The following is a 24,813-nucleotide window of genomic DNA, read 5'->3' as shown; positions in this document are numbered from 1 at the left end:
TCATCCCCAAGACAGCGTGACAACGGCGTACCTGGCACGTCGAATAGCCTAGGGGGAGCTGGGGGTGCACAGGTGTGGAGGAGGAGAAGGAGGACCCAGCAGCAGAGTAAGAAGAAGAAGAAGACGAGGTAGAGAGCGATGGAGGAGTAGAGGTGGTGGCAGAACCGCGTGCAATCCGTGGCGGTGACACCAACTCCACTGTTGTTGTTGAGCTACCCATTCCCTGCTTCCCAGCCATTACCAAGTTCACCCAGTGGGCAGTGTAGGTGACATACCTGCCCTGACCATGCTTGGAGGACCATGCGTCAGTAGTCATATGGACCTTTGGCCCAACACTAAGTGACAGAGATGCGGTAACTTGGCTCTGCACATGTTGGTACAGGTGTGGTATTCCCTTTTTAGAAAAAAAATTGCGGCTGGGTACCTTCCACTGCGGTGTCCCAATTGCTAAAAATTTGCGGAAGGCCTCAGAGTCCACCAGCTGGTATGGTAAAAGCTGGCGGGCTAAGAGTGCAGACAAGCCAGCTGTCAGACGCCGGGCAAGGGGGTGACAGTCAGACATTGGCTTCTTACGCTCAAACATGGCCTTCACAGAAACTTGGCTGGTGGCAGATGACTGGGAATGGGAACAGGTGGTCAAGGTGGAAGGCGGAGTGGAGGGTGGTTCAGACGGGTCAAGGAGAGCAGAGGTAGAGCAGTAAGATGCTGGACCAGAAGGAGTGTGGCTTTTAGTTTGCCTGTTGCCTTTGAGGTGTTGCTCCCAAAGTGCTTTGTGCTTGCCGCTCATGTGCCTTCGCATAGAAGTTGTACCTATGTGGCTGTTGGGCTTACCAAGGCTCAGTTTCTGACTGCACTCATTGCAAATTACAATGCTTTTGTCAGAGGCACACACATTAAAAAAATCCCACACTGCTGACTTTTTGGAAGTGTGCGATGTGGCGGTAACAGTAGAAGTTGGCGGCATTGGCGGCAATGGCGGGTGCGTTGGCCGGCTGAACACAGGTGCCGATACATGTTGTTGCCCTACTGATCCCTGCGGGCTGTCCTCCCTGCTTCTTCTAAGTCTTATTCTCCTACTGCCTCTCTGACTCTCCGTCTCTCCATCTGAACTACCCTCCTCTTGCTCTCTTCTACTAGGCACCCACAAAACATCAATCTCCTCATCATCATTCTCCTCAGATGCATCAATTTCTTCTGACACATCACAGAAGGAAGCAGCAGCGGGGACCTCCTCCTCATCACTTATTATGTCCATCTCTATCGTGTTCTCTGCCAGAATTAAATCTGGTGTAAGGTCCTCATCTCCTTCATCTTCTTCTGGCAATAATGGTTGCGCATTACTCAGTTCAAGAAACTCATGGGAAAATAACTCCTCTGACCCCAGTGAAGAAGGGGCACCGGTGGTGGAGGAAGTGTTACGTGGGGTGGCCATAGCAGTGGAGGATGAGGAGGATGTTGTGGTAAAGTTAGAAACGGTAGAGGATGGGGTGTGCTGTGTAAGCCAGTCAACTACCTCTTCAGCATTTTGGGAGTTCAGGGTCATTGGCTTTTTAAAACTGGGCAATTTGCTAGGGCCACAGGATTGCATAGCAGCACGGCCCCTAGCACGGCCTCTGCGTGGCGGCCTGCCTTTGCCTGGCATTATTTTTAAAAAAAACAACAACAAAAACTCAGTTGGTTTTTCTGGAAACGATAATACACACAGCTAGATGGCGGGTTGAAGAAAACAGTGTGCAAATAATGCCTACAAGGTCAACGTATACACTACTACAGCGGTGGATACGGATTACGTAAAATATATTATGGCTGCTTGAAAAAAGTCACTCCGGTGTTTTTTCTGGAGACGGTAATATTATGGATATTTAGACAGAATGTGAACAAGGTCACACAGCTAGATGGCGGGTTGAAGAAAACACTGTGCAAATAATGCCTACAAGGTCAACGTATACACTACTACAGCGGTGGATACGGATTACGTAAAATATATGAATGCTGCTTGAAAAAAAGTAACTCAAGTGGTTTTTCGAGAGACGATAATATTATCAATATTTAGACAAAATGTGAACAAGCTCACACAGCTAGATGGCGGGTTGAAGAAAACAGTGTGCAAATAATGCCTACAAGGTCAACGTATACACTACTACAGCGGTGGATACGGATTACGTAAAATATATTATGGCTGCTTGAAAAAAGTCACTCCGGTGTTTTTTCTGGAGACGGTAATATTATGGATATTTAGACAGAATGTGAACAAGGTCACACAGCTAGATGGCGGGTTGAAGAAAACACTGTGCAAATAATGCCTACAAGGTCAACGTATACACTACTACAGCGGTGGATACGGATTACGTAAAATATATGAATGCTGCTTGAAAAAAAGTAACTCAAGTGGTTTTTCTAGAGACGATAATATTATCAATATTTAGACAAAATGTGAACAAGCTCACACAGCTAGATGGCGGGTTGAAGAAAACAGTGTGCAAATAATGCCTACAAGGTCAACGTATACACTACTACAGCGGTGGATACGGATTACGTAAAATATATTATGGCTGCTTGAAAAAAGTCACTCCGGTGTTTTTTCTGGAGACGGTAATATTATGGATATTTAGACAGAATGTGAACAAGGTCACACAGCTAGATGGCGGGTTGAAGAAAACAGTGTGCAAATAATGCCTACAAGGTCAACGTATACACTACTACAGCGGTGGATACGGATTACGTAAAATATATTATGGCTGCTTGAAAAAAGTCACTCCGGTGTTTTTTCTGGAGACGGTAATATTATGGATATTTAGACAGAATGTGAACAAGGTCACACAGCTAGATGGCGGGTTGAAGAAAACACTGTGCAAATAATACCTACAAGGTCAACGTATACACTACTACAGCGGTGGATACGGATTACGTAAAATATATGAATGCTGCTTGAAAAAAAGTAACTCAAGTGGTTTTTCGAGAGACGATAATATTATCAATATTTAGACAAAATGTGAACAAGCTCACACAGCTAGATGGCGGGTTGAAGAAAACAGTGTGCAAATAATGCCTACAAGGTCAACGTATACACTACTACAGCGGTGGATACGGATTACGTAAAATATATTATGGCTGCTTGAAAAAAGTCACTCCGGTGTTTTTTCTGGAGACGGTAATATTATGGATATTTAGACAGAATGTGAACAAGGTCACACAGCTAGATGGCGGGTTGAAGAAAACACTGTGCAAATAATGCCTACAAGGTCAACGTATACACTACTACAGCGGTGGATACGGATTACGTAAAATATATGAATGCTGCTTGAAAAAAAGTAACTCAAGTGGTTTTTCGAGAGACGATAATATTATCAATATTTAGACAAAATGTGAACAAGCTCACACAGCTAGATGGCGGGTTGAAGAAAACAGTGTGCAAATAATGCCTACAAGGTCAACGTATACACTACTACAGCGGTGGATACGGATTACGTAAAATATATTATGGCTGCTTGAAAAAAGTCACTCCGGTGTTTTTTCTGGAGACGGTAATATTATGGATATTTAGACAGAATGTGAACAAGGTCACACAGCTAGATGGCGGGTTGAAGAAAACAGTGTGCAAATAATGCCTACAAGGTCAACGTATACACTACTACAGCGGTGGATACGGATTACGTAAAATATATTATGGCTGCTTGAAAAAAGTCACTCCGGTGTTTTTTCTGGAGACGGTAATATTATGGATATTTAGACAGAATGTGAACAAGGTCACACAGCTAGATGGCGGGTTGAAGAAAACACTGTGCAAATAATGCCTACAAGGTCAACGTATACACTACTACAGCGGTGGATACGGATTACGTAAAATATATGAATGCTGCTTGAAAAAAAGTAACTCAAGTGGTTTTTCGAGAGACGATAATATTATCAATATTTAGACAAAATGTGAACAAGCTCACACAGCTAGATGGCGGGTTGAAGAAAACAGTGTGCAAATAATGCCTACAAGGTCAACGTATACACTACTACAGCGGTGGATACGGATTACGTAAAATATATTATGGCTGCTTGAAAAAGTCACTCCGGTGTTTTTTCTGGAGACGGTAATATTATGGATATTTAGACAGAATGTGAACAAGGTCACACAGCTAGATGGCGGGTTGAAGAAAACAGTGTGCAAATAATGCCTACAGGGCAAATAATGCCTAAAAGGTCAACTTATACACTACTACAGCGGTAGTAAAATAAAAAAAAGTAAAATAAAAAAAAAATGAATATTAAAAAAAAAAATTAAAGTTGGTGCTGCTGAACTACTAGGAGCAGCAGATTAGCACACCAGTCCCACTCCCCAACACTGCTAGACTAATAGCACTGGGCTCTTATAGTAGTAGTAGTAGTAGTAGTAAAACAACAAAAAAATAAATAAAAGCAGTCCTTACAAGGACTACTGTTATTGCAGCAGTCAGCAGATGAGATCAGAAGCAGGACAGCTGCCCACTGCAGCTACATACAGAGCACTGCAGTAGAAGGTAGATTACTAGCCAGCAAAGCTACCTAAGCTTAAATGTCCCTCAAACCCCTGCAGACTTCTGTCCCTCCAATAACAGAGCAGTATCAAAACGATTACTAGCCAGCAAACTTTCAACTGTCCCTGAAATCACTAACAGGCAGCAGCTCTCTCCCTACACTATCTCTTCAGCACACACAGGCAGAGTGAAAAAACGCTGCAGGGCTTCGGTTTTTATAGGGAAGGGGAGTGGTCCAGGGGAGAGCTTCCTGATTGGCTGCCATGTACCTGCTGGTCTGGGGTGAGAGGGCAAAAAAAAGCGCCAACAATGGCGAACCCAAAATGGCGAACGTCGCGCGACGTTCGCGAACTTCCGGCGAGCGCGAACACCCGATGTTCGCGCGAACAAGTTCGCCGGCGAACAGTTCGCGACATCTCTATTTGGCAGCACTACATCGATCCCAGTTAATGCTCTTTGATAAAGTATGGTCACAATGGGACTTGATACACCCTACCTCTGACTAACTCTCTTCCCACCCACGGATGTCCACTCTCCCAGGAACAATGTGACACTTGAGGGGATATACCCCCTCTTCCCTTTAAGAATACATATGGTCCTCTCTTCCGACTCCCCCGGGCTCAAATGGTTTATAGTTTAATTATTTTTTTTATTTTTTTATTTTTCTTGTTTTCTATTATTTTTGCATAATGCACTAGTCTATGGTGCACGACTCATATCCATCCCTATTTCTTATGTTTACATACTAAAGGGTATTCACCCATGGGCATTACTCCATAGGACTTACTTATACGACTGTGAATGCCTTGTCATTAGATCACCTAATCTGATGTGAAATGTTGAGTCTGAAATGTGATTATATGCAATGACTTGTTAAAACTTCAAATAAATAAAGAGTTATAAAAAAAAAAAAAAAGTACTGATAAGGCACCAAATAGAAGAATGAAGGTTTCACACATTAGATGTTTCAAAAGAGGACTGGATTTCTTTTTAGAAAGTGAGAAAATACAAAGTTACTGAAATAAACTGTTGGACAAGAATCCGTTTTTCAACCTCATCTTCTATGTTACTATTTATATAGAATACTGAATCCTTCTCTCTGGATCTGGGCTCTTGTGTGGGGTGGAAATTGATGACATGCCGGCAATTATTCACTGTTAGTAGAGTTCATGTTCTGTTCAGGTAGACACTTGGATTCCTACAGTATGTCTATGGTTGAAAATAACTTGGATTTGCCCGAAATCCTGAATAGGGATGTAGCGAACGTCGGAAAAAAAGTTCGCGAACATATTCGCGAACTTGCGTCAAAAATGCGAACGGTTCGCGAACGTCGCGAACCCCATAGACTTCAATGGGAAGGCGAATTTTAAAAGCTAGAAAAGACATTTCTGGCCAGAAAAATTATTTTAAAGTTGTTTAAAGGGTGCAACGACCTGGACAGTGCCATGCCAGAGGGGGATCAAGGGCAAAAATGTTTCTAAAAAATCCATTGTTGACACAGCGCTGCGTTTTGTGCTGTAAAGGGCAGAAATCACACTACATTTATAAACCTGTGTAATAAAATGCTTTAAAACGTCCGGCGTCTACATGCCAATCAAGTCGTGTAAAGGTTACAGCCTGTTCACACGCAAAGACGAAACGCGGTGCTTACTGCAACGCAAAAAGACGCAAAGAGCTTTAATGAATGATACCGTCAAGTGAGCAAATAATAGTTTTTAATTACTAGTTGCTTCTCACCTCCAGGATGTTCGTCCTGTTGGTGGCAATATTTCTGTAGTGGTGTGTTTAGCAGTCACCGTGCTTGTGCGCACGTGCACGGTCAGGCAGAGGTAATTCAATGTACAGTGAAGTGAACCAAAAAACACTGATTCTGCAGTGTGGGCCCAGTTTTGGTCTACTTTATTGATCACCTGCGGTGACCATAAAAGATGCGATTTTGCCACTGTTGCAGAACCCTGAAAAATTAGGCATGTGTACTTTCCTGAAAAATTATGTTTTTTTTGTCGCAGCCACTGAACCAGAAGTCCAGAAACAATATGCCATATAAATGCTGAAAATATTAATTTTTTTTGTGGCAGCCACTGCAGCACAGAGGCCAGAAAAAATATGCCATGTATATGCAAACAATATTAATTTTTTTTTGTCGCAGCCACTGCAGCACAGAGGCCAGAAAAAATATGCCATATAAATGCAAACAATATTAATTTTTTTTTGTCGCAGCCACTGCAGCACAGAGGCCAGAAAAAATATGCCATATAAATGCAAACAATATTAATTTTTTTTTGTCGCAGCCACTGCAGCACAGAGGCCAGGAAAAATATGCCATATAAATGCTGAAAATATTCAATTTTTTTGGTCGCAGCCACTGAAGCACAGAGGCCAGAAAAAATATGCCATATAAATGCTGAAAATATTCTGGTTTTTTTGGTCGCAGCCACTGAAGCACAGAGGCCAGAAAAAATATGCCATATAAATGCTGAAAATATTCTGGTTTTTTTGGTCGCAGCCACTGAAGCACAGAGGCCAGAAAAAATATGCCATATAAATGCTGAAAATATTAATTTTTTTGTCACAGCCACTGAAGCACAGAGGCCAGAAAAAATATGCCATATAAATGCTGAAAATATTCTGTTTTTTTTGGTCGCAGCCACTGAAGCACAGAGGCCAGAAAAAATATGCCATATAAATGCTGAAAATATTCATTTATTTTTGTCGCAGCCACTGAAGCACAGAGGCCGAAACAATATGCCATATGAATGCTGAAAATATTCATTTTTTTGTCACATTGTCACAGCCACTGAAGCACAGAGGCCAGAAAAAATATGCCATATAAATGCTGAAAATATTCTGTTTTTTTTGGTCGCAGCCACTGAAGCACAGAGGCCAGAAAAAATATGCCATATAAATGCTGAAAATATTCATTTATTTTTGTCGCAGCCACTGAAGCACAGAGGCCGAAACAATATGCCATATAAATGCTGAAAATATTCATTTATTTTTGTCGCAGCCACTGAAGCACAGAGGCCGAAACAATATGCCATATAAATGCTGAAAATATTCATTTTTTTGTCACAGCCACTGAAGCACAGAGGCCAGAAAAAATATGCCATATAAATGCTGAAAATATTCTGTTTTTTTTGGTCGCAGCCACTGAAGCACAGAGGCCAGAAAAACTCAGGATTTACCTGGATTCAAATTAAACCAGTAGGGTTTGCACCCTAGTTTGTAACGGTGGTGGAGGGAGGAGGACGCTAAAGGACAGCTGTATGTGGAGTCATGAGGCGTGCAGAGAATGACAGCTGCATGGGGAGTCAGAATCAGAAACTCAGAACAAGTCTTCCGGCGTGCAGTAACCCTCCGAGATCCACCCCTCATTCATTTTAATAAAGGTCAGGTAATCCACACTTTTGTGACCTAGGCGAGTTCTCTTCTCAGTTACAATCCCTCCTGCTGCACTGAAGGTCCTTTCTGAGAGGACACTTGAGGCGGGGCAAGACAAGAGGTTCATGGCAAATTGTGACAGCTCTGGCCACAGATCAAGCCTGCGCACCCAGTAGTCCAGGGGTTCATCGCTCCTCAGAGTGTCGATATCTGCAGTTAATGCCAGGTAGTCCGCTGCCTGCCGGTCGAGGCGTTCTTTGAGGGTGGATCCAGAAAGGTTCTGCCGCTGCCTTGGACAAAAAAACATTTGCATGTCTGACGTTACAGAGTGGCCAAAGTGCTTTGTCCTTGCAGGTGCACTCGTGGCAGGATTACTGGCACCTCTGCCCCTGGAATGTTGATGAGTTCCTGAAGTGACATCACCCTTAAAAGCATTGTACAACATGTTTTGCAGGCTGGTTTGTAAATGCAGCATCCTTTCAGACTTGTGGTATGTTGGTAACATTTCTGCCACTTTATGCTTGTACCGAGGGTCTAGTAGAGTCGCGACCCAGTACAGGTCCTTCTCCTTAAGCCTCTTGATACGGGGGTCCTTCAACAGGCATGACAGCATGAAAGACCCCATTCTCACAAGGTTGGATGCAGAGGTATCCATCTCTGCTTCCTCGTTATCAAGGACTGCATCATCCACGGTCTCCTCCCCCCAGCCACGTACAAGACCAGGGGTCCCCAAAAGGTCACCACTAGCCCCCTGGGAAGCCTGCTCCTGTTGGTCCTCCTCCTCCACAAAGCCACCTTCCTCCTCTGACTCTACTTCTGACACCTCTCCCTGCGTTGCAGCAGGTGCCTGGGTTCGTTCTGGTGATTCCGACCAGAAATCGTGCGCTTCCTGCTCCTCGTCACGCTGGTCTACAGCCTCATCTGTCACTCGTCGCACGGCACGCTCCAGGAAGAAAGCAAAGGGTATTAGGTCGCTGATGGTGCCTTCGGTGCGACTGACCATATTTGTAACCTCTTCAAAAGGGCGCATGAGCCTGCAGGCATCGCGCATAAGCACCCAGTAACGGGGGAAAAAAATCCCCAGCTCTGCAGATCCAGTCCTACCACCCAGTTCAAACAGGTATTCGTTGACGGCTCTTTGTTGTTGCAGCAGACGTTCCAACATGAGGAGCGTTGAATTCCAGCGAGTCTGGCTGTCGCAAATCAAACGCCTGACTGGCATGTTGTACCGCTGCTGAATGTCAGCAAGGCGTGCCATGGCTGTATAGGAACGTCTGAAATGGGCCGACACCTTCCTGGACTGCCTGAGAACGTCCTGGAATCCTGGGTACTTTGAGACAAAACGTTGGACTATTAAATTCAGAACATGCCATGCAGGGCACATGTGTTAAATTGCCCAGTCTCAGTGCTGCCAACAGATTGCTTCCATTGTCACACACCACTTTTCCGATCTTCAGTTGGTGTGGGGTCAGCCACCGATCGGCCTGTGACTGCAGAGATGACAGGAGTACAGATACGGTATGGTTTTTGCTTTCCAGGCACGTCATCCCCAAGACAGCATGACAACGGCGTACCTGGCACGTCGAATAGCCTAGGGGGAGCTGGGGGTGCACAGGTGTGGAGGAGGAGGACCCAGCAGCAGAGGACGAAGAAGAGGAAGAAGACGAGGTAGAGAGCGAAGGAGGAGTAGAGGTGGTGGCAGAACCGCGTGCAATCCGTGGCGGTGACACCAACTCCACTGTCGTTGTTGAGCCACACATTTCCTGCTTCCCAGCCATGACCAAGTTCACCCAGTGGGCAGTGTAGGTGACATACCTGCCCTGACCATGCTTGGAGGACCATGCGTCAGTAGTCATATGGACCTTTGGCCCAACACTAAGTGACAGAGATGCGGTGATTTGGCTCTGCACATGGTGGTACAGGTGTGGTATTCCCTTTTTTGAAAAAAAATTGCGGCTGGGTACCTTCCACTGCGGTGTCCCAATTGCTACAAATTTGCGGAAGGCCTCAGAGTCCACCAGCTGGTATGGTAAAAGCTGGCGGGCTAAGAGTGCAGACAAGCCAGCTGTCAGACGCCGGGCAAGGGGGTGACTCGCAGACATTGGCTTCTTACGCTCAAACATGGCCCTCACAGAAACTTGGCTGGGGGCAGATGACTGGGAATGGGAACTGGTGGTCAAGGTGGAAGGCGGAGTGGAGGGTGGTTCAGACGGGTCAAGGACAGCAGAGGTAGAGCAGTAAGATGCTGGACCAGAAGGAGGGTGGCTTTTAGTTTGCCTGTTGCCTTTGAGGTGTTGCTCCCAAAGTGCTTTGTGCTTGCCGTTCATGTGCCTTCGCATAGAAGTTGTACCTATGTGGCTGTTGGGCTTCCCAAGACTCAGTTTCTGACTGCACTCATTGCAAATTACAACGCTTTTGTCAGAGGCACACACATTAAAAAAATCCCACACTGCTGACCTTTTTGAAGCTGGCAATCTGACGGTAACAGTAGAAGTTGGCGGCGTTGGCGGCAATGGCGGGTGCGTTGGCCGGCTGACCACAGGTGCCGATACATGTTGTTGCCTTACTGTTCCCTGCGAGCTGTCCTCCCTGCTTCTTCTAAGTCTTATTCTCCTCCTGCCTCTCTGACTCTCCGTCTCTCCATCTGAACTATCCTCCTCTTGCTCTCTTCTACTGGGCACCCACAAAACATCAATCTCCTCATCATCATTCTCCTCAGATGCATCAATTTCTTCTAACAGCTCACAGAAGGAAGCAGCAGCGGGGACCTCCTCGTCATCACTCATTATGTCCATCTCTGTTGTGTTCTCTGCCAGAATTAAATCTGGTGTAACGTCCTCATCTCCTTCATCTTCTTCTGCCAATAATGGTTGCGCATCACTCAGTTCAAGAAACTCATGTGAAAATAACTCCTCTGACTCCAGTGAAGAAGGGGCGCCGGTGGTGGAGGAAGTGTTACGTGGGGTGGCCATAGCAGTGGAGGATGAGGATGTTGTGGTAAAGTTAGAAACGGTAGAGGATGGGGTGTGCTGTGTAAGCCAGTCAACTACCTCTTCAGCATTTTGGGAGTTCAGGGTCATTGCCTTTTTAAAACTGGGCAATTTCCTAGGGCCACAGGATAGCATAGCAGCACGGCCCCTAGTGCCTCTGCGTGGCGGCCTGCCTTTGCCTGGCATTATTTTTAAAACAAAAACAACAACAACTCAGGTGGTGTTTCTGGAGACGGTATTATTATTGATATTTAGACAGAATGTGAACAAGCTCACACAGCTAAGTGGCAGTGGTTTGAAAATGAAGAACACACTGGGCAAATAATGCCTACAAGGTCAACGTATACACTACAGCAGTGGTGGATACGGAATATATTATTGCTGCTTGAAAAACGTCACTCAGGTGGTGTTTCTGGAGACGGTATTATTATTGATATTTAGACAGAATGTGAAAAAGCTCACACAGCTAAGTGGCAGTGGTTTGAAAATTAAGAACACACTGGGCAAATAATGCCTGCAAGGTCAACGTATACACTACAGCAGTGGTGGATACGGAATATATTATTGCTGCTTGAAAAACGTCACTCAGGTGGTGTTTCTGGAGACGGTATTATTATTGATATTTAGACAGAATGTGAAAAAGCTCACACAGCTAAGTGGCAGTGGTTTGAAAATGAAGAACACACTGGGCAAATAATGCCTGCAAGGTCAACGTATACACTACAGCAGTGGTGGATACGGAATATATTATTGCTGCTTGAAAAATGTCACTCAGGTGGTGTTTCTGGAGACGGTATTATTATTGATATTTAGACAGAATGTGAACAAGCTCACACAGCTAAGTGGCAGTGGTTTGAAAATGAAGAACACACTGGGCAAATAATGCCTGCAAGGTCAACGTATACACTACAGCAGTGGTGGATACGGAATATATTATTGCTGCTTGAAAAACATCACTCAGGTGGTGTTTCTGGAGACGGTATTATTATTGATATTTAGACAGAATGTGAACAAGCTCACACAGCTAAGTGGCAGTGGTTTGAAAATGAAGAACACACTGGGCAAATAATGCCTACAAGGTCAACGTATACACTACAGCAGTGGTGGATACGGAATATATTATTGCTGCTTGAAAAACGTCACTCAGGTGGTGTTTCTGGAGACGGTATTATTATTGATATTTAGACAGAATGTGAAAAAGCTCACACAGCTAAGTGGCAGTGGTTTGAAAATTAAGAACACACTGGGCAAATAATGCCTGCAAGGTCAACGTATACACTACAGCAGTGGTGGATACGGAATATATTATTGCTGCTTGAAAAACGTCACTCAGGTGGTGTTTCTGGAGACGGTATTATTATTGATATTTAGACAGAATGTGAAAAAGCTCACACAGCTAAGTGGCAGTGGTTTGAAAATGAAGAACACACTGGGCAAATAATGCCTGCAAGGTCAACGTATACACTACAGCAGTGGTGGATACGGAATATATTATTGCTGCTTGAAAAACGTCACTCAGGTGGTGTTTCTGGAGACGGTATTATTATTGATATTTAGACAGAATGTGAACAAGCTCACACAGCTAAGTGGCAGTGGTTTGAAAATGAAGAACACACTGGGCAAATAATGCCTGCAAGGTCAACGTATACACTACAGCAGTGGTGGATACGGAATATATTATTGCTGCTTGAAAAACGTCACTCAGGTGGTGTTTCTGGAGACGGTATTATTATTGATATTTAGACAGAATGTGAAAAAGCTCACACAGCTAAGTGGCAGTGGTTTGAAAATGAAGAACACACTGGGCAAATAATGCCTGCAAGGTCAACGTATACACTACAGCAGTGGTGGATACGGAATATATTATTGCTGCTTGAAAAACGTCACTCAGGTGGTGTTTCTGGAGACGGTATTATTATTGATATTTAGACAGAATGTGAACAAGCTCACACAGCTAAGTGGCAGTGGTTTGAAAATGAAGAACACACTGGGCAAATAATGCCTGCAAGGTCAACGTATACACTACAGCAGTGGTGGATACGGAATATATTATTGCTGCTTGAAAAACGTCACTCAGGTGGTGTTTCTGGAGACGGTATTATTATTGATATTTAGACAGAATGTGAACAAGCTCACACAGCTAAGTGGCAGTGGTTTGAAAATGAAGAACACACTGGGCAAATAATGCCTGCAAGGTCAACGTATACACTACAGCAGTGGTGGATACGGAATATATTATTGCTGCTTGAAAAACGTCACTCAGGTGGTGTTTCTGGAGACGGTATTATTATTGATATTTAGACAGAATGTGAAAAAGCTCACACAGCTAAGTGGCAGTGGTTTGAAAATGAAGAACACACTGGGCAAATAATGCCTGCAAGGTCAACGTATACACTACAGCAGTGGTGGATACGGAATATATTATTGCTGCTTGAAAAACGTCACTCAGGTGGTGTTTCTGGAGACTGTATTATTATTGATATTTAGACAGAATGTGAAAAAGCTCACACAGCTAAGTGGCAGTGGTTTGAAAATGAAGAACACACTGGGCAAATAATGCCTGCAAGGTCAACGTATACACTACAGCAGTGGTGGATACGGAATATATTATTGCTGCTTGAAAAACGTCACTCAGGTGGTGTTTCTGGAGACGGTATTATTATTGATATTTAGACAGAATGTGAAAAAGCTCACACAGCTAAGTGGCAGTGGTTTGAAAATGAAGAACACACTGGGCAAATAATGCCTGCAAGGTCAACGTATACACTACAGCAGTGGTGGATACGGAATATATTATTGCTGCTTGAAAAACGTCACTCAGGTGGTGTTTCTGGAGACGGTATTATTATTGATATTTAGACAGAATGTGAAAAAGCTCACACAGCTAAGTGGCAGTGGTTTGAAAATGAAGAACACACTGGGCAAATAATGCCTGCAAGGTCAACGTATACACTACAGCAGTGGTGGATACGGAATATATTATTGCTGCTTGAAAAACGTCACTCAGGTGGTGTTTCTGGAGACGGTATTATTATTGATATTTAGACAGAATGTGAAAAAGCTCACACAGCTAAGTGGCAGTGGTTTGAAAATGAAGAACACACTGGGCAAATAATGCCTGCAAGGTCAACGTATACACTACAGCAGTGGTGGATACGGAATATATTATTGCTGCTTGAAAAACGTCACTCAGGTGGTGTTTCTGGAGACGGTATTATTATTGATATTTAGACAGAATGTGAACAAGCTCACACAGCTACATGGCCACTGGGCAAATAATGCCTGCAAGTGCACTACTATTGGTGCACTAATATGAAGAACAGCAAACAGCACTGGACACCTTAAAGAACAGTAAGATAAGTAAAATAAAAAAAAAATTATATGTATATTAAAAAAATTTTCTCGGGTTGGTGCTGCTGAACTACTAGGAGCAGCACAGTAGCACACCAGTCCCACTCCCCAACACTGCTAGACTAATAGCACTTGGCTGTTAAAGTAGCAAAGTAAAACAACAAAAAAGAAAATAAAAGCAGTCCTTACAAGGACTATTGGGTTATTACAGCAGTCAGCAGATGAGATCAGAAGAGATCAGTGCCCACAGCAGGCAGCTACATACAGAGCACTGCAGTAGAAGGTAGATTACTAGCCAGCAAAGCTACCCTAAAATGTCCCTCAAATCCCTGCAGACTTCTGTCCCTCCAATACAGAGCAGTATCAAGTAGATTACTAGCCAGCAAACGGAGGAACGAGGCCCACATAGGGTCGAGATGAGTTTAGGCTAGGCCCCCTCCCCCGCTAGATGTGTATTGTGAGTATCGGCTGTCAGCCCCCACTCTCTCTCACAGGGAGTTACAACAATAGGGCCCCCTTTTCGGCGGGAAAAAAGGGGGCGGACTGAAGGGCGGAGCCAGGGGGCAGGTAAGCCAGGAAGGGGCTTTTAAGGAGGAGCAGGAGGCCAGTAAAACATAACCTGTTTTTTCTTTCATCGCACCGGAAGGAGAAACCGAGAGGAGGAGGAGAGTTGGATCCAATGGAGAAAGGAGAGAGAGCAGAAGGGAGAGGAGGAAGTAGGACCTTCAAGACGGCAAGAAGGAAGGGAGAGGGCTTCATCCAGTACAGAAGGGCAGTCTTCACAGAACGGCGACAGGACCAAGGTGCCTACACGGAAGACTACTATGGGTGAGTTGAATATTTCTTCTGATTCAGAATCTGATTTTGAGGGGTCAGATAGTGAGACTGAGGGAGGAAAGATATTATCATTAATGAAAAATTCTTTAGAGGAAAAGGGAAAGAAAAAGGTTTAGGAAAAACAAAAGAAAGTAGTCAATCAATGGTGCTAGTTGGAGCAGCAGATACTTACGCATGCGCGTTGACAGAAACAGCAGATCACTTGCCGAGGAAAACTAGGAAAAATATTGAGGCTGGAAAATTTGTGGATATCTATGAGTTGACTAGGGAAGCTGTTCAGGCAAAGGAGGACGGGGTGAAAACCGAAGAGAAAGGAAAAAAGGGAAAAACTATTTTCGATTGGTTGAAGGGATTCTTGGTTTTTTGCAAGCGTATACTTAGAGAAAAAACCAGAACAATGTTTGAATATTATAAAGTACATAGACACAATAGTCGATACATATTTGTTTTATAAAGGCTCTTCATGGTCGGATTACGACAGGGCTTTTAGGAAGAAGATATTGAGTAGCAAGGTCTTGTCTTTTGGACAAAAGGATATAGATTTGTGGACGAGATTGGTTTCAAAAGATAATGGTTCAGCTGGCAATGGCAATAAAGGGTCATATGCTTTTAAGCCCAGAAACATCTGTTTTGCGTACAACGAGAAAGGTGTACTAGGGGCTATGCGTGCAGGTTTAAGCATTCTTGTTTGGCTTGCGGATCTTCTCATGCGGTATCTGAATGTAATAAAAAGAAAGAAGGTCAGATAAAACAGGCAGCCTTTTCGAACAGCTTACCAGAAGAGCGGAAACGCCAATACAGACAGCCAGGCTAAGTAAAGAGTTGGCAAGTTACCCAGACAAGGAAGCCGCAAAATTTTTAACAAAAGGTTTTTTGGAAGGTTTTTAGGATCCCAGTTTTACACCCTCCCCCACCCAGCAAAGTTTTTAAAAATTTGAAATCAGCTAGTCGACATACCGAAGTTTTGAAGCACAAAATTGAAAAAGAAATAAAAGCAGGGAGAATGGCAGGACCATTTGAGGACTTGCCTATTGAGGGGCTAGTAGTGTCACCTTTAGGTATAGTCCCAAAAAAAGGAGTCAGGAAAATTTAGAATGATACAGCACCTTTCATATCCAGATGGAGAATCGGTGAATGATGCTTTAGACGAGGAACAGTGTAAAGTACAATATCAGTCTTTCGATGAAGCATTGGAAATAGTTAGGAGTCAAGGAAAAGGGGCATTGTTGGCAAAGGTAGACATCGAATCTGCATTTAGGTTGTTACCCTTACATCCAGAAAGCTTTAGATTGACAGGTTGTCATTTTCAGGGAGCATTTTATGTCGACCCTATGTCTACCCATGGGCTGCGCAATCTCTTGTTCATTTTTTGAGACTTTCAGCACCTATTTGCATTGGCAGTTATATAAAAGATCAGGCAACAAAGCTATAGCTCACTATTTGGATGATTTCCTGATCATAGGCCCCAGACACTCTGCAATCTGTCAGGACACATTAGCAATATTTCTGCATATGTTGAAGGAATTAGGAGTGCCAGTGGCCGTTGACAAAACAGTAGAACCAACCACAAAATTGACCTTTTTGGGTATTGAGATTGATACAGGGGCCAAAATGTGTAGATTACCAAAAGAAAAGGTAGTAAAAACTAGGCAAGCAGTTAGGAGATTGGAAGCAGCGAATAAAGTATCACTGAGGGAAATGCAACAAGCCCTAGGTCTATTGAATTTCGCATGCAGGATAATACCAATGGGTCGCATTTTTAACAGGAGATTGGAAAAATCCACATCAGGGGTTAATAAACCATTTCATAAAATAAGGGTCACAAAGGAAATGAAAGCAGATTTGAAAATATGGAACTGTTTCTTATCTAAATTCAATGGTGTCAGGTTATGGTTAGCAGAAACACAAATTAATCAAGAGGTAGAGCTTTTTCACAGATGCAGCCGGAAGCGTTGGCTTTGGAGCTTACTTGGCAGGGAAATGGTGTGCGGCCAGGTGGCCGCAAGCATGGCATGACAAAGGTCTGACAAAGAATTTGACATAGTTGGAGTTATTCCCAATCTTGGTAGCATTGGAGCTTTGGGCAGAAGATTTGAAGGATAGGGCAATTAAGTTCTTTTCTGATAACATGGGAGTGGTCCACGCAGTGAATAACCTGTCATCAGACTCAACCCCAGTAATTGGACTACTAAGACATCTGGTTCTGATTTGTATGAGGTTTAATATATCGTTCAGTGCCCAACATGTACCAGGGGTAGAAAACACTATAGCAGATGCCTTGTCTAGAGAAAAGTGGGATATTCTCTTTAAGTGCGCTCCATATGCGGAAAAATCAGCTTACGAATGCCCTAAAAATTTATGGCAGCTCGTGACCCCCTCTTAGAAGAATTGTGTGAAAGGGCAGTATCCGAAAAGACTCTTTCCAGCTACAAAAGGGCCTGGAAGAGATGGCAGATATTCTGCAGAAGCGGTAAGAGCAATCAAGGCACTAAGGATTTGGTGTCATTTTTAATGGTCCTGTACAGAGAAGCAAAGTCAAGAGCAGGAGCCAGCAACGCATTAGCCGCAATTTCTCATTTTTCCATAGTAAAGGGTAGAGCAGATATCACACATGATCCATTAGTTAGGAAAATAATGAAGGGATGGGCAAGAGTTGAAGGCCCCAGGGTCGATAAGCGAGAACCCATAATTGAATGCAGACTAAAAATGATTCTGAACTCTCTTGAGGAGGTGTGTTCAGACCAATTTGAATGTATTTTGTTTAGAGCAGCCTTCGCTCTGGCTTTCGGAGGAGCATTTAGGATAAGCGAATTGGTCCCCCCATCCAAGAAGGTAACAGATAAAGGTTTAATGTATAGCCAGGTTTTATTACAGGACAGGAAGTTGTTAGTTTACATCAGTAGATCAAAAACAGATCAGTTGGGTAAGGGCAGATGGTTCAGTATAGAAAAAACTTCGAGAATAACATGCCCGGTCAAGGCCTTGCAGGATTACATAGGGATGCGCCCAGCAGGGGGCACCTTTTGTTAATTCACAGGGACTTATCCCCCATGTCAGCATTTCAATTTAGGCAAGTGCTCAAAAAGGCAGTCATTGCGAAAGGATGGGATCCTAAAAAATTTGGATCACATTCATTCAGGATAGGGGCAGCAACAGAAGCAGCAATGAGGGGAGAAACAGAGGATAGGATAAAAGGAATTGGGAGGTGGAAATCAAAAGCATACAAAAAATACATACGCCCCATAAATGTAACACAGTAGTAATCCTACAATTTTTAACCTACCCCCCCCCCTTTTTTCTTTGGTTTGTTGCTGCAGGGGGAAAAGCTACCTGCAACATTTTGATCATAGGCCACTCCTTTATTTTTTGGGCAAGACAGCATGCAGCAGGCAAGCAGTTGGGGTTACCGGAGGAACACATGAAGATTACATGGCAGGGGTGGAGAGGCATGAAGTGGGAACAAATGAGAGGCCGGTTGTATAGTTCAATACAGAAGTTCAAGTTCATAAACCTGGTGATAGTACATGCTGGGGGAAATGACCTTACGTCAATCAAAACCCCAGCGTTGATAGAAAGCATGAGAAAGGACTTGGAGGATTTAATGTCCAGCAACAAGATAGGGGGAGTGGCTTGGTCAGACATCATACAGAGAGGAGAATGGCGAGGAGCAGTTTCCCCCCAGGGCATTGAAAGAGCCAGGAAAAAGTAAACCGGGCCATGCACAAGATCATGTGTTCCTCAGGTAACGGGGTAATTAGACATGACAATATAAGGTACCGACAAACACAGCTTTTAGAAAGGATAAAGTACATTTGACAGAGGAAGGTTTGGATTTGTTCTGGGCAAACTTCAGGAATTATATAGAAGAATGGTGGAGGTCGCAGGAGGTCTAGGTGGGCCATGGAAAAGGATAGGTGGCACCCTTCCCTTCTTTTCCATTGGGTGGCATCAGTGCGGCTCCAGGAAGATGGATGGTTTTTTCAGTGAAGTGCAGGCCTACCCTCGGAAAGTCGCGAGTGTGGAGCAGACTTTGACTGCACGGTCTTGTCTGTGTCATGCGAGAGGCTGGGTTAGCGCCATTATTGCACATGATAGGGAGCAGGGGGATGGGCTACTGGTTGGTCAACAGCGGGCGCTCTGCCCCATGATCCCTGCTCTCTAAAATAACTGTTTGGTACGGTGTGGGCACCAGGCCCACGTTCTTGGCGATTATAGGAGCCGCAGCTGGTGGTCAGGGTGTACCTAGTCCTTGGCACATATATATATAACTTTGTTAATAAAATATGTGACCTCCACAGATTTTGCCACCTTAAGAAGTCTCCGTGTCGTTATTCAGGTTTTTATTCAGGTTGGTGGTAAGCACAACGGAAGGGGGTAGGGGGATCCTTAGCCTAGGAGGAACGAGGCCCACATAGGGTCGAGATGAGTTTAGGCTAGGCCCCCTCCCCCGCTAGATGTGTATTGTGAGTATCGGCTGTCAGCCCCCACTCTCTCTCACAGGGAGTTACAACAATAGGGCCCCCTTTTCGGCGGGAAAAAAGGGGGCGGGCTGAAGGGCGGAGCCAGGGGGCAGGTAAGCCAGGAAGGGGCTTTTAAGGAGGAGCAGGAGGCCAGTAAAACATAACCTGTTTTTTCTTTCTCCCACCCTCCCATCCCAGGTAAAGAGCAAGAAGATACGAAAAGACGGTGCTCCAGGGTTTCTAGCAACCGATCGCCCTTATGGGGTCAGGAAGGAATTTTTCATCAGGCTGCTAATTGGCCAAAAAAGCACCTGAGTTTTTTGCCTTCCTCTGGGGCACCATTATCTGTGTAGGTCAATAGGTACCACCCTGACACAGCTGCGTTTTCAGTGACAAGGCATCAGTGCGGCTCCAGGAAGATGGATGGTTTTTTCAGTGAAGTGCAGGCCTACCCTCGGAAAGTCGCGAGTGTGGAGCAGACTTTGACTGCACGGTCTTGTCTGTGTCATGCGAGAGGCTGGGTTAGCGCCATTATTGCACATGATAGGGAGCAGGGGGATGGGCTACTGGTTGGTCAACAGCGGGCGCTCTGCCCCATGATCCCTGCTCTCTAAAATAACTGTTTGGTACGGTGTGGGCACCAGGCCCACGTTCTTGGCGATTATAGGAGCCGCAGCTGGTGGTCAGGGTGTACCTAGTCCTTGGCACATATATATATAACTTTGTTAATAAAATATGTGACCTCCACAGATTTTGCCACCTTAAGAAGTCTCCGTGTCGTTATTCAGGTTTTTATTCAGGTTGGTGGTAAGCACAACGGAAGGGGGTAGGGGGATCCTTAGCCTATTACTATCAACTGTCCCTCAAAGAAATCAGTGAAATCAGTAACAGCTCTCTCCCTACACTAGCTCTTGCAAGCACACACAGGCAGAATGAAAAAACGCTGCAGGGCTTCAGTTTATATATGGAAGGGGAGTGGTCCAGGGGGTGTGGGGGTGGTCCAGGAGGGAGAGCTTCCTGATTGGCTGCCATGTATCTGCTGGTCTGGGGTGAGAGGTCAAAAAAAAGCGCCAGGTAAGGCGAACCCAAAATGGCGAACGTCGCGCGACGTTCGCGAACTTGCGGCGGACGCGAACAGCCGATGTTCGCGCGAACAAGTTCGCCGGCGAACAGTCCGCGACATCCCTAATCCTGAACCAAATCCTGTATTTGGTACATCCCTAGTGGAAATTCACTCAAATGGTAGAAGTGTTAATATCTTTTCCAGTGTAAAAGACAGTGAAACTCAGGGTAACCTAAAGCAGGTATTTACATGTTCTAATCACACTACCTTTCACAAAATACAATATCATTAGGACACAACACATGCAATAAACAGATCACAGTTCATTCCTCTGAAACCAGTACTGTCTGATTCATTGACAGTCAGTGTATATAGGGACACTGCTCTTTGATAGTGCCACTATTAGGGCAGATTATTCCATAAAAATCACAGATTCTGTATGTAACTCAAAGTCCTGTCTCCTCTTTCAAAACTGCACAAGCAAGTCACACTCTCTTTTCCACTTGTGTTTACTTATTAATGCCGGTACTTGGATTGGCTTGTTCTGCTTGATTGAATAGAACCCCTGTTATTCTTCACATCTACTGTGTCTAGAGAAATAAGCAGGTATGGGACCTATTATCCAGAATGCTCGGGACCTGGGGTTTTCCAATGGATCTTTCTGTAATTTGGATCTTTATACCTTAAGTCTGCTAGAAAATCATGTAAACATTAAATAAACCCAATCGGCTGGTTTTATTTTCAATAAGGATAATTATCTCTATAAGGATTAATTATATCTTAGTTTGGATCAAGTACAAGCTACTGTTTTATTATTACAGAGAAAAAGGAAATTATTTTGGATTTGGATTATTTGGATAAAATGTAGTCTATGGGAGACAGCCTTTCCATAATTTGGAGCTTTTTGGATAACAGGTTTCCGGATAATGGATCCCATACCTGTAAATATATCACAAACATGGTGCACTCCAATAAAACATGACTTCATGCGAGGGTGCTGCTTTATGTGAGATAGACAGAAATCCCAGTAACAGACGTACTCCTGGACTTCATAATTGGGACCTTTCTCAAGACATAACATGTGTTATTCTTTATATATATATATATATATGTATGTGAATGTGATCGTTAAATTTTGTAATAAAGACTTCAATTTTGATGGAGTGCGCACATTTTCTTGGACTTTGATGTGAATATACATCTGAGTGTAGCACCCGACATCACCTGAGAGATATTTGGGAGAGTACGGCCTGCTTCGGCATATATAGATAGATAGATAGATAGATAGATAGATAGATAGATAGATAGATAGATAGATAGATGCATATACATATACATACACATCTACACACACACATACATATTTGTTACGAACCAGCACTGAAATAAAAATATTTTCTTATGTTTAATCCAATGCAAGAGAGTGCCGGCCCTTACTAAACAATCAATCAATAGTCATGGTATCAAAATATATTTAATAAATATTCATACCGTCTACTCATACCAATTATTATATGGAGCCTTGTATCCTAAAACATAATCTTTGAATGTGTCGCCAGCTTTAGATTGTAAGCTCCACTGGGGCAAGGACTGATGAGCAACCTCTGTATAACACTGCATAAATATGTAAGTGCCAAATAAAGGATAATAACTTCATTAACTGGAATAAAATACTTAAAGTATTTGCACAACAAACTGTCAATACAAATACTGGTCAGACAATTAGAAATGTTTCCATTTAGTTTCCAATAGTTTGAGTCATGCAAATGAGCTGACCTACAACAATGACTCTTAGTTTCCACTCATGCTCAACAGAGATCCTGTAAACAATGTGTCTTGAAACCTAGTATTAAAGCATGGGCTGGAATTGCTGAGCCCGAGACAGCAGGTATGACCTTTTTGTTCGTATATATATATATATATATATATATATATATATATATATATATATATATATGATACCATTTAGTGAAACTGGTACAAGCGTCAACAACAAGCTATTAAGAAGGATCGTGGGAGGAAAAGCAGAAAACGCCTTTCATGCTACAAGAAAAAGCAAATATATAAACACTTATGAGAAAACCTGCACATTTAAGAATGGTCATATATTTCCAGTAATAAAATCTCATAGTTCATAGAAAAAAAAGATTTAAATTCGGTGGTCTTATTTAAGTTAGAAATATTGGGAACTTGTATTAAGATACAGGATGAACAAAAGTCAAACTTCCAAATAATCCCTACATTGCAGCACAAATGCTGGCTTCATTGCAACATCTGCAGCCACAAGAGCAGAATCAGAGCTTACAAGGCACAGCTGCTAAATAATTATGAAACACCTACAGTAACTGCACAGTGACGCTTACATTAAGAAATAATTTTGGTCAGAGGAACATATGATTTACTGAATTAAACAGTAAATATAAACTATTTCATTGGGTCTGCTTTGTGGGAAAACTACACCCTCACATATCAGAAAAAGCAGCTCATGTATAAAACCCTTAGGGGCAGATTTATCAAGGGTCGAATTTCGAAGTTGAAAATACTTCGAAATTCGACCATCGAATTGAATTACTTTGAATATCGAAGACAACGTTTTTTTCATCGAATTTGGCCATTTGCGGTCGAAGTAAAATCGTTCGAAGGATTTCAACGATTGATTTTTCTTCGACTTCAACAATCTTAGAAAACTGCTCTAGAAAGTATTGAAGTCGAAGTTTTTTTAAAGAGACAGTACTTCGATTACAGAATGGTCGAATATTTCACTTCAAGTCGAAGTCGTAGTATCCTATTCGATGGCCGAAGTATGCAAAAAATTACTTTGAATTTTGAATTTTTTACTTCGAAAATTCCCTCCAATTCACTTCAACCCTTGAGAAATCTGCCCCTATATCTAAATAAACCATTTTCATAAAAATATACTTTTTTTAGTAGTTTATGTCATTGTTTAATTTTAAATAGAAAATTAACATAACTAAGTGCCGCCCCCCGGGATCAAATGATTCACAATGAACACAAACAAACCAAGGGCACACATACATTTGAGGTCACATGAGCCAATTAATGGGCAAAGTTTCCCACACTTCTTCCTGTTTGAGCTGCAGTATTTCTGGTCAGGTGATCTCTGAGGGAGCATACAGCAGGGCCGGAACTAGGGGTAGGCAGATGAGGCAGCTGCCAAGGCTGAAATAATAGGGGGCGCTGAGCAGCTATATCTACCTCTAAAACTGTCTTCTGCCTACCCTTAGTCCTAGTCTTAGTAGTTTGTCGTAGTTTGTCTGTAAGTAAGTCTTAAGTATGTTATAGAACGGCCTTTTCTTGGACAATAACTGCCAGGCTAATAGGGTAAATTGGTCTGAAATACTAGAGAGCTTCAAAACAAAAAGTTGTTAAAAATATTTTTTTAAAAAGTCACCGTATTTGAAATGAAGACCATTTAAAATTCTAGAAATAGCCAGGCTTGGATTTGTAAATTGGCCTCCCCTACGCCGGCGCTGCTCATTGTCCCCCCCTTTCCTTTTTTCCTGCTCGTTGCAGTCTCTCTCCCCTTCCTTCCCCTGCTCATTACCTTTCCCCCTTTCTGTGAGTGTGCATGTCTTAATAGTCAGACGTAGCACTGGAGACCGACCTGTGTGTCTCCAGTGCAAGTAACTAATTCAATTGCGGCTGGGCAGTATGCCACCCCTGAAATTCTACCGCACTAGGCCCGGGCCTAGTTAAAGTTTATACAGTTACTTTTAAAGAGATTCTGTCGTGATTTTAATGGTGTAGTTTTTATTTCTAAATGACACTGTTTACATTACAAATAATTCACTCTAGCATATAAAATTATATTCCTGAACTAACAAATGTATTTTTTTGCTGTAATATTGGTGTGTAGGCAGCCATCTCAGGTCATTTTGCCCGATCCTGTGCTTTTAGAAAGAACTGGTTTCAAATAGGCTATTGTTCTCATACTCAATGTAACTGGAGTAGTTGCAGTGGCCATTTTCATATCTACCATGGATATGTTATCTGTAGGGTTGCCACCTTTTTTAAAAAAATTTACCGGGCGGTGGAGGGGCCGGAAACAAATGGGGGCGGTCCGTGATGCAAAAGGGGCAGGGTCACTCACAGTGATGCAAAAGGGGAGGAGCAACATGCGCGATGACCAGAAGCCTGAAAAAAAAGGTACTGAGTGAATTGGGGGCGGGCCAAGGGCTTTTTCTTAAGGTTATTACAAATTACAG

General features: G+C 43.3%; 1 long non-coding RNA gene across 1 annotated transcript; it reads left to right on the top strand.

Moving 5' to 3' along the window:
* The first annotated feature begins 14,768 nt into the window (after window positions 1-14,768).
* On the top strand, window positions 14,769-18,769 carry LOC121403075. The gene is made up of 2 exons (XR_005967031.1): window positions 14,769-15,055; window positions 17,430-18,769. It is a non-coding gene; the product is annotated as an uncharacterized LOC121403075 (long non-coding RNA).
* Window positions 18,770-24,813: the final 6,044 nt, after the last annotated feature.

The sequence above is a fragment of the Xenopus laevis genome, chromosome 4L (assembly GCF_017654675.1).
Source record: "Xenopus laevis strain J_2021 chromosome 4L, Xenopus_laevis_v10.1, whole genome shotgun sequence".
Taxonomy (NCBI): domain Eukaryota; kingdom Metazoa; phylum Chordata; class Amphibia; order Anura; family Pipidae; genus Xenopus; species Xenopus laevis.
Note: the sequence above shows the minus strand (reverse complement) of the source record. Positions and strands in the feature narration are given on the sequence as shown.